The sequence below is a fragment of the Columba livia genome, chromosome 5 (genome assembly GCF_036013475.1).
Source record: "Columba livia isolate bColLiv1 breed racing homer chromosome 5, bColLiv1.pat.W.v2, whole genome shotgun sequence".
NCBI classification, from domain to species: Eukaryota; Metazoa; Chordata; class Aves; order Columbiformes; family Columbidae; genus Columba; species Columba livia.
This window is the reverse complement of record NC_088606.1, coordinates 14,406,516-14,414,576: the sequence shown is the minus strand read 5'-3', so window position 1 is coordinate 14,414,576 and position 8,061 is coordinate 14,406,516. Positions and strand designations below refer to the sequence as shown.

The following is an 8,061-nucleotide window of genomic DNA, read 5'->3' as shown; positions in this document are numbered from 1 at the left end:
ATGTGGTTATGAAGATGACTTGAGGAAAATCAGAAGTGCTGGCTGAAGCACATGTTTCATTTTGTAAGGTCAAGAGAGGTAACAAAAGAGTACTCAAGGCCTCCAGAGAACTATTAATACAAAAGTGAGATAGAGCAAAATATTCATATAGGGCAGTGGGTAGAAACGAAACAGGAATAGCCTTCCAAAGCATTGCAGTAGCCGCAACAGCTCTTACTAAAGGTGGCATAATTAACTGATTACAGCAGCCTTCGAGTACCTAAAGGGGGTCTACAGGAAAGGTGGAGAGGAACTTTTTACAAGGGTATGTAGTGATAGGACAAGGGACAATGGCTTTAAACTGAAAGATATTAGATTGAGATCAGATATAAAGAAGAAATTCTTCACCATGAGGGTGGTGAGGCACCGGCATAGGCTGCCCAGAGAAGCTGTGGATGCCCCGTCCCTGGAAGTGTTCAAGGCCAGGTTGGACGGGGCTTTGAGAAACTTGGTCTAGTGGAAGGTGTCCCTGATCATGGCAGAGGGGTTGGAACCATATGATATTTGAGTTTCTTTTCAACCCAAACTATTCTATGATTCTATTCTATGGTCAGGGCAAAATGTACCAAGGCACAATGAACGAAACTTCAAAAGTATCAGTTATGTTAGCGCTCTTCAGGGTAAAACCTGACTATTGAGATCATTACACTGGTCAGAAATCAAATTGAAAAAAAAAAAACAAAACAAAACAAGACATGAAGGAGTGGTGAGCACCAACTCTCCATGTAGAAATGATAGTTCAAGAAAGTAAAGGTCACTGCACTTCTCCACAGTAGTCCCCAGTGGGACACAAGCTGAGAAGCAACAGCTATCAAACACAAAGCACCAAGGTTGCTAGCTTCTTCTAGACGAAGGTCAGTGCAGTGTGAGGCTGGTGCAAGTGTTCAGAGGTGCTTATCTTCTTTTATCCAGAACTAATGTGGCAATTCAGATTATAAAAAGAGACAGAATCAGAATTAAAGCAGGAAACTAGGAAGAGAAACTTGTAGTGTATCCATTGTGTCTAAGTATGGTACCTATTTTATGTTTTTGATTTAATTTTCTTCCATGAAAAACCAATACTAATACAGATGAATATTCTCTCAGAAAATCATATGACCATTAAAACATTACAGATCAGGTTTGTACTTTGGAAATATATGAACTCAACCTTACATTAACCTAGAGCTTTTACCAAGTCCTAGAAGTCATGGCAGGAATTAGAGAGATGTAACCTGACTCCTCTTTACTTAGATTTCCATGGAAACCACTTTTCATTACTAGACCTGGTCCCATACTCACTTTCTTTTCCTAAGATACCAAGGTCAAACTACAATTCCTCTTTAATCATCAGTACTGTTTTTATTTTTTAAATAAAAACACAATATTCCCTCTGGTTAAAAAAGTAAGAGTGAGATGTTGACTAACATATATTTATGAGCACTTAATCCCTTCAGATCTAATAAAATAATGATAAGTTCTGTTAAGCAATGTTATGCATGCTAAGTACCGTTACTGATCCAGACCATGTTGAGACAGCTGACATGTCACAATTATGTCTATATCTAAGCATATTTGAAATTTAAACTCAGAAGAATTGGAAATATTAAGCATGCATAATCAAGGTTTAAATGTACTAGTCATAAGTGGTGGAAGCGTATTCTTCCTCTTCCAGTACTCCTGTAATATTCTTAAATAAATCTTTTACTAGGCATATCTGTTTGATGGCATAAAATTATTAATAAAATAAAGTCCTGGAAACATTTGATTCACAGATACATTTTGCTACCTTTCGCCTTCAGGTAACTACCATTTGTGTCCTTTTCAAAAAATATTGGTACAATAAACATAATTAAATTCAACATTTCTTTTTTTGATCTGCCTTCAAAAAGAAGTAATTCAATGACAAATCTAAATATGTTTGGTCTGTTCTTTACTGAAGAATCAATTAGAAGTTCAATTAAACATGCTGCAATCAAAGAGAGAAGCTGTCAGCTCTCTTCAAGGACTTCAAGTGGGGATTTTTTGTTTGCTTGTTTTTCTCTTTACTAAGATTCTAACTTTCAGAGGCATCTGATTTTTAAAGTGAGGCTTTTTCTTTGCCAATTTAAAAAAAAAAAAAAAAAATCAGGGAGGGGTTGGATTTTCAATGGGTGTAAATTAATGAAGTTAATTTAAAGTTAATGGAGAAATGTTCAACTATATAAACTGTGAGCCTGATCCAAGTTATATTTACTTTAGCTGGGAAATATTTTTGATTTTACAAATTATTCAGTCTTATATCTAATGTTTTTCATGATTAAGAGAATTATCTCGTATATACTAGTAGATGCTGCTGTTTTTCATGTTGAAGAATATATTGGTTAAAGTCATCACAAGGAAAAAAACAATATCTTGATGTAAAGGAGTTCACTTTATTTCCTTCATGGTTATTAAAGAATCCAACAGTGATAAGGTATTTGGAAACCACACAGTTCAAATAATATTAATATGCAGAGGTGGGAAATGAATATCAAGTTACCCAAAATCACCACTGTCCAGGCAGAAACTTGCATCTCACAAAATAAATTACTTGTAAAACTAAATGTCTATATGAAATATTAAAGTTTAAAACCATTCTGTATTACCCATTTTAAATACAGTCACCCAACTTATGCTGCTTCTTCTCCAACCATATCTGAAAGTGAGCAGGCACACTGTATCAATCAAAAGAAGACTGCAGTGAGAAAAATAATCCCCCATCAAAGCAAAATACATAAATACATAAATAAGGCCAGTGTTACATAAAATATCAGCACTACCGAAAAGTATTTAAATGAGCATTTAAAAACTTCGAGGTGTTTTTCTCTCCCTCCTTCTGCCTTCCCCTACCTTCCCAGCCAGGGTTTGTTTTATTTGGCACTTAAAGAGTCTGGTTTATTAGGCAAATATTTATGAACTTGACTTTAACCAAAATCCTGTTCACAGCTGCACCTGAGAGTTACTCCAGCCTTGGATTGGAGCAACTCTCGGGGATCAGCAAATTGTTTGCACAGCCACGGAGGAGGAATTAAAAATCTTGTTGAATCAGGATTAGCAGTCCGCATGAGGAGGAGGAGGAGTGCTCATTTCCATAAGCTCTTCATCTCCCAGGCTGCTTCTCAACTCTCTGTGGCCTGCAGACATGTGTGACCCAAAAAAAATTAAAAAAAAAAAAAGATTATGAGTGAGAGGAAAAAAAAAAATAATAGAGAACATAGAGAAAGAAGGGGGTTTGCATTGACTGTATCTTTGCTTTTTCTGCTGGGCAGGGTCTGAGCCAGCCTTCCTGCACCTTCAGCCAGGCTAGTACAACCTCCCACCCTCCTTGGGAGTGCATAACAGTGTCGAGATAGATCCCAAGAGTATGGCTAAACCTATGTTCCTTCCTCAAGCAGTGTTGCCAGGCAGGTTAAACTCTGAGGGGCCATGTTTGTTTCTGCCCTCTGATTAATGGTAGCAGGGCTGCGTATGCTGTGTGAAGTCCCACATCTCTCACATCTGTTGAGCCGCCTACCTACCTGTGCCTCCCAAAGCCTGGGCAAAAGCATGCTCTCTGATCATTTGGGATCCATTAATTACTTGCCATTTGCATGCACATCAACAGTGTTTAAATCCAAAACAAAATACACAACTGTAGTATGCATGGGTGTCTTCCATGCCAGATGAATGGATAAAGCTGGCTAAGGTTAACAGCAAGGAAATCTCTAAATCACATTAGCCTTACTCTGAAACTATGCAATAACTTACAGCTGCCCTAAATTTTTTGGACTGTGAACTCTCCTGCATGCCCATGAAAACAGGTTTCAAAGCAGATGCAGCTGAGAGAGAACTACCAGCATAGGGCTGTGAACTTCGTTTCCTGACTAAGAACAAAAGAACATGGTCCCTTACTGAACAGATAGAAAAATACATGTGCCTCCAACTCCCAAATAGTGTATTCAGCAAAATCTGAGGTTGCGATGGTTATAGAGTCTCCATCACCTGCTCAGGTTCCTTCATGATCACAGCCATCACTGGCACAACCTCCTCTCTTGAATGCAACCAAGATGGCTGAAGCATACCAAGCTCGTTTTTAACCAAAACCACAGCCAGATGAAATACATATATATTTAAGTTCTCTGACTATGGAAGAAAAAAAAAAATAGAAAAAAATAAAAGAGGTATTACATAGCAAAGATAAGTATAGCAGAATCAGACACAAAATGACGGTGTATATGTGTGTGAAGCCAGACAAAATCAAGCCCTGCTTTACACATTGAGATTCTTCTAGTGTTTGTACTTGCTGTCCCAAGAGAGCCAAGTAAACACCTCTTTTAGCATTAATTGTGGGCTATATAGTTAAATCTCTACTATACTCTATGCCCCTGACCATATCCTTCTCTGTTATATTCATCTATCAGCAGGTCTTCTAACAGCTTCAATTAAGTAGAATCAAAAGTATAAATCAATTTGTGAAGTACTCAAAATGAGACAAAAATCACACACATCCCAGCTGTGTGGTCACTTCAGTCAACCATTCTTTTAAGAATCTCCATTAGAGACTTAAGCTTAAGTTTGAACAGCTCAGATTTGTTGACTCCAGCAGTCTCATTTTTATTCACTGAAGTAGCTTGAAATCTTTGAATGAAAAATGTGTGTGTAAGTTGGGCCCATTTTCAAAACTTGATTTTTTTAAATATTGCTAAAACATGTTAATGTATTTACAGTTTGAAAGACTTTTCTTTTTTTTTTTCTTTTTTTTTTTTTTTTATGGAAGCTTTTCTTTCCTCCCTCCTGCCCACAGAAGCTGCTTTTTCATATTCCAAAACTATGCGTGTGAGGTGATCTTTTTCATCACATAGCCCCTGCTGCTGCCAATACTTTATACATTTGAAGTCCATTGCAAGGTCTCGGGATGACTCTGTGCTGTTTTAAACACTTCTGCAATCTTCCTGCTTCCATACTGCTTCAGAGACTGAAGAGACCCTTAAAATCACTTTGGCAACCCTCAGCAACTTCTAAATTGCAAATGTGTGTCCAGGCTGTCACACAGGTCTCTGTGTCTGTGTTACACTTTCCTAAGCTACAGCCTCTCTATGAATGGCATGAATCTGCATATTTTCTATCCCAAATCTGATGCCTCCTACTGGCAGGAGACAGTAACACCCTTCCAGAAGGTCCTCAGGCCATTTTTTTCCTGTCCAGCACTGACAGTTTTGTGGCTGTTGAACCAGCATTGGGCCTTTGTCCAGAAGAGAGTGCTAACATGAAGGGCACATCTCAGCTATTTGCACCCAGGGTGCTGCTGCCAGTCTTCTCACGTTACGTGTTGCAGCCCTACTTCTCCTTTCCATTATTGTGACATCAACTATAACTATATTCAGAAAGAAGTCTTTAAGAATGACTTCTGTCATTTCTCCAGTAGGAAATTCTGAGGTTTAGTTCCCCTTTACACTGTTCTGACCTTTCAGAAGGCATCATTATGTCTTTTCACTTGGCATAAAGGACAAGGACTAGAGAAGAGTTTGTTATCTCTTCCTTTTTTTGTACTTTCCTTCACATCCCAAACCTCTACTTTTCTTCTGAAGTCTTACCTTTTGAAACCTACTAACCACCAACAGGCAACATTTGCCACCACCACCACCGCCACACCATCCTTTCAGTCCTTTGTCTGACCCTCACAGTGAGAAGAAAAATGGAAATTGCCTCTTCCCCCTCACATGCTACAGAGAAACTTCAGTTTCCAGCTTCAGTCTTTGCCTGATGCTGCTCCAGGAACATCCACAGATGTGGCTCACCCCTTCTCCAACCTTCACCGTCACTGTTCTCCGGCCCTGGCAGCCACGTAGCAAAGTGGCCGAGACTTGGTGTCTGTCACTGAGTGCACTGAACCCAAAATCCAATGAACCCGAAAGTTTTTCATGCTGTCCATATTGTTTTCTTGGCAGTAGCACCGAGGTGACGGGGAGGTTGCTCTTGCAGTCATATCGGAAATAGATAAATTGATAGACAATGCAGAGTGGGCAATGTGCACTTCCCAGAGAAGCCTTCAGTACATTTTTGCAGATTGTTTTTTTGCTTTTGTTGTCTTTAGGACTGGCGCAGTGGCATATTACATTAGTGCAAACTGGTGCTGATGCTCAGAGGCTGTGCCTACTCTGTCAGGATTCAAAATATTACCACAATCTGCAAGTTAGCAATAATATATGACAAGGAGTGTGATACTGTAACATAACAACATACCTCAAGGGACACCTGTGAGAGAGGAGGAAAAACTGAGTGCATTCAACTGCCCAAGGTGTGATTTTTATCTCAAACCATAATGTAATAAGATGTGATAACAAAAAGGCACAGGACTGAAACAAACCATGTCTTTTTTAGAATGTCAATCTCGTTCTATGGTATTTTGTAAAAAATGTTATGCCATTCCTGCCTTAACAGAATTCTTATAGAATTATCTGACATAATTTACATCATCATGTTTGTTTTTCAATTACCCATGCTAGCCCTAGATTATAATTTCCTCATGTGGATTCTGCTCCAAGGATCCCTTATGCATCCAATACTGTTTTGCCAGTATCAAAAAACATGGTAAAAAATGGGCTGAATCTCTTCTGTCATTTTAAATATCAGGGATTTAGAAGCACCAGAAGAGAAACATAATATACAAGCAGTTCTGTCCTTTCATAACAAGCTCCTTTTTTTCCTGATGCTGTTTCACAAGTGTGTTCCTAACACAGATACTACACAAGCCTCAAACTCTTTCTTTCTATAAAAACTTTATATTCACTTAAGCAAAACTAAAACACAGTAGCTTATACACTCCTTAGCCATAAGTTCAAGGGAAAGCATGCTTCATACAAGTGATAGGTATAAAATAATTTTAAAATATGGTGTACTCGAAAGATGCTCTTAGAATACTTGAAGGGTAGAAAGCTTATTCTGACCTTTTACCAAGTAACCTCAGTTCTCAGTGACCTCAGTCTCAGAAGAGATATCATGTTATTACATGTTCAGGTCACTAAAGATGAAATACCTTGAACAGTAGATGATAGCTTCTGTGATCTTCTAGCAGAAGTAAGAAGCTAGAAGCTTCTAGCAGAAGCTAGAATAAGCTTCTGCTGCTTCTAACAAATCTGACATCTCTGTTCATTTTCAGATTTTAGAGAATCCTCTATATAATCTGTTAGTACTTCAGAAAAAAAATGTTTTAATCAACTGGATAAGTATGATATTGACTTTGTTACAAATGTCTCCAGCAAACAAGTGAGCTTTTACAGACATTTTTGGTGGGCTGCATCACCCTATACACCTTTCTTTCTGTTTTACCAATATTGCAATCCTCAGTCTTTGTCTTCTCCAAAACATGTCATTGATTGCATTTCATGAAGAGAAGCATTCTCAATGGTTTGGACAAATACAGTCCAGTTACCACCAAATGAAAGAAAAAAAAATAAATAACAATTTTTTTTTATAGAAAATTACTATTCTAGGCCTTATCATGCTTATATGCAGTATGTACTTAAGCAATGAGATCCCATTCAGATGAAACAGCTCCACAGCGTTCTGCTTCTGTTACTGGCCATGCTTGAAGCCACTTTTAAGCATACACCCATTGACTTCAGTGGGAGCACGCATAGCCGTAAAGCTTGTGATAGAGTCTTGCATTGGGACTGCTGTTATTTCTGTTTGCAAGTACTTTATGATTCTGGTCTGTCTGTTTTAGTTTGTGACTGACTCTTCAGCTCAGCAGGAGAGGATCTACTGTCCTTATTTGTGCCATTCACAAATTTCCACGTGCATTACTCTCCTTGCTCTCTAGCCTAAGTAAGTCTCAGTGTACCTGTACAAACCAAACCTTTATTTTTCTGTTCATCTTCCCTTTACAGGGAGTCAGTTATCACAAGTTCAGCAAAGCAGGAGTATATTGTCCTCAAATGGGAGAGCCACTCAGGGAAAAGCAGACAGAAAGTGTTTGTACCTTAATGAATGGCCCATTACTTCAGTCAGTAACAAAGTTGTGTTTCTGCTGGGCATTTGGAG

General features: G+C 38.4%; 1 long non-coding RNA gene across 1 annotated transcript in view; it reads right to left on the bottom strand.

The window, feature by feature from the left end:
- Window positions 1-2,425: 2,425 nt before the first annotated feature.
- The window catches only part of LOC135579694 (uncharacterized), a 65,091-nt gene continuing 59,455 nt past the window's right edge, over window positions 2,426-8,061 (bottom strand). The window contains exon 4 of the long non-coding RNA XR_010473295.1: window positions 2,426-3,173. This is a non-coding gene — a long non-coding RNA (uncharacterized LOC135579694). The remainder of the gene's footprint in view (window positions 3,174-8,061) is intronic.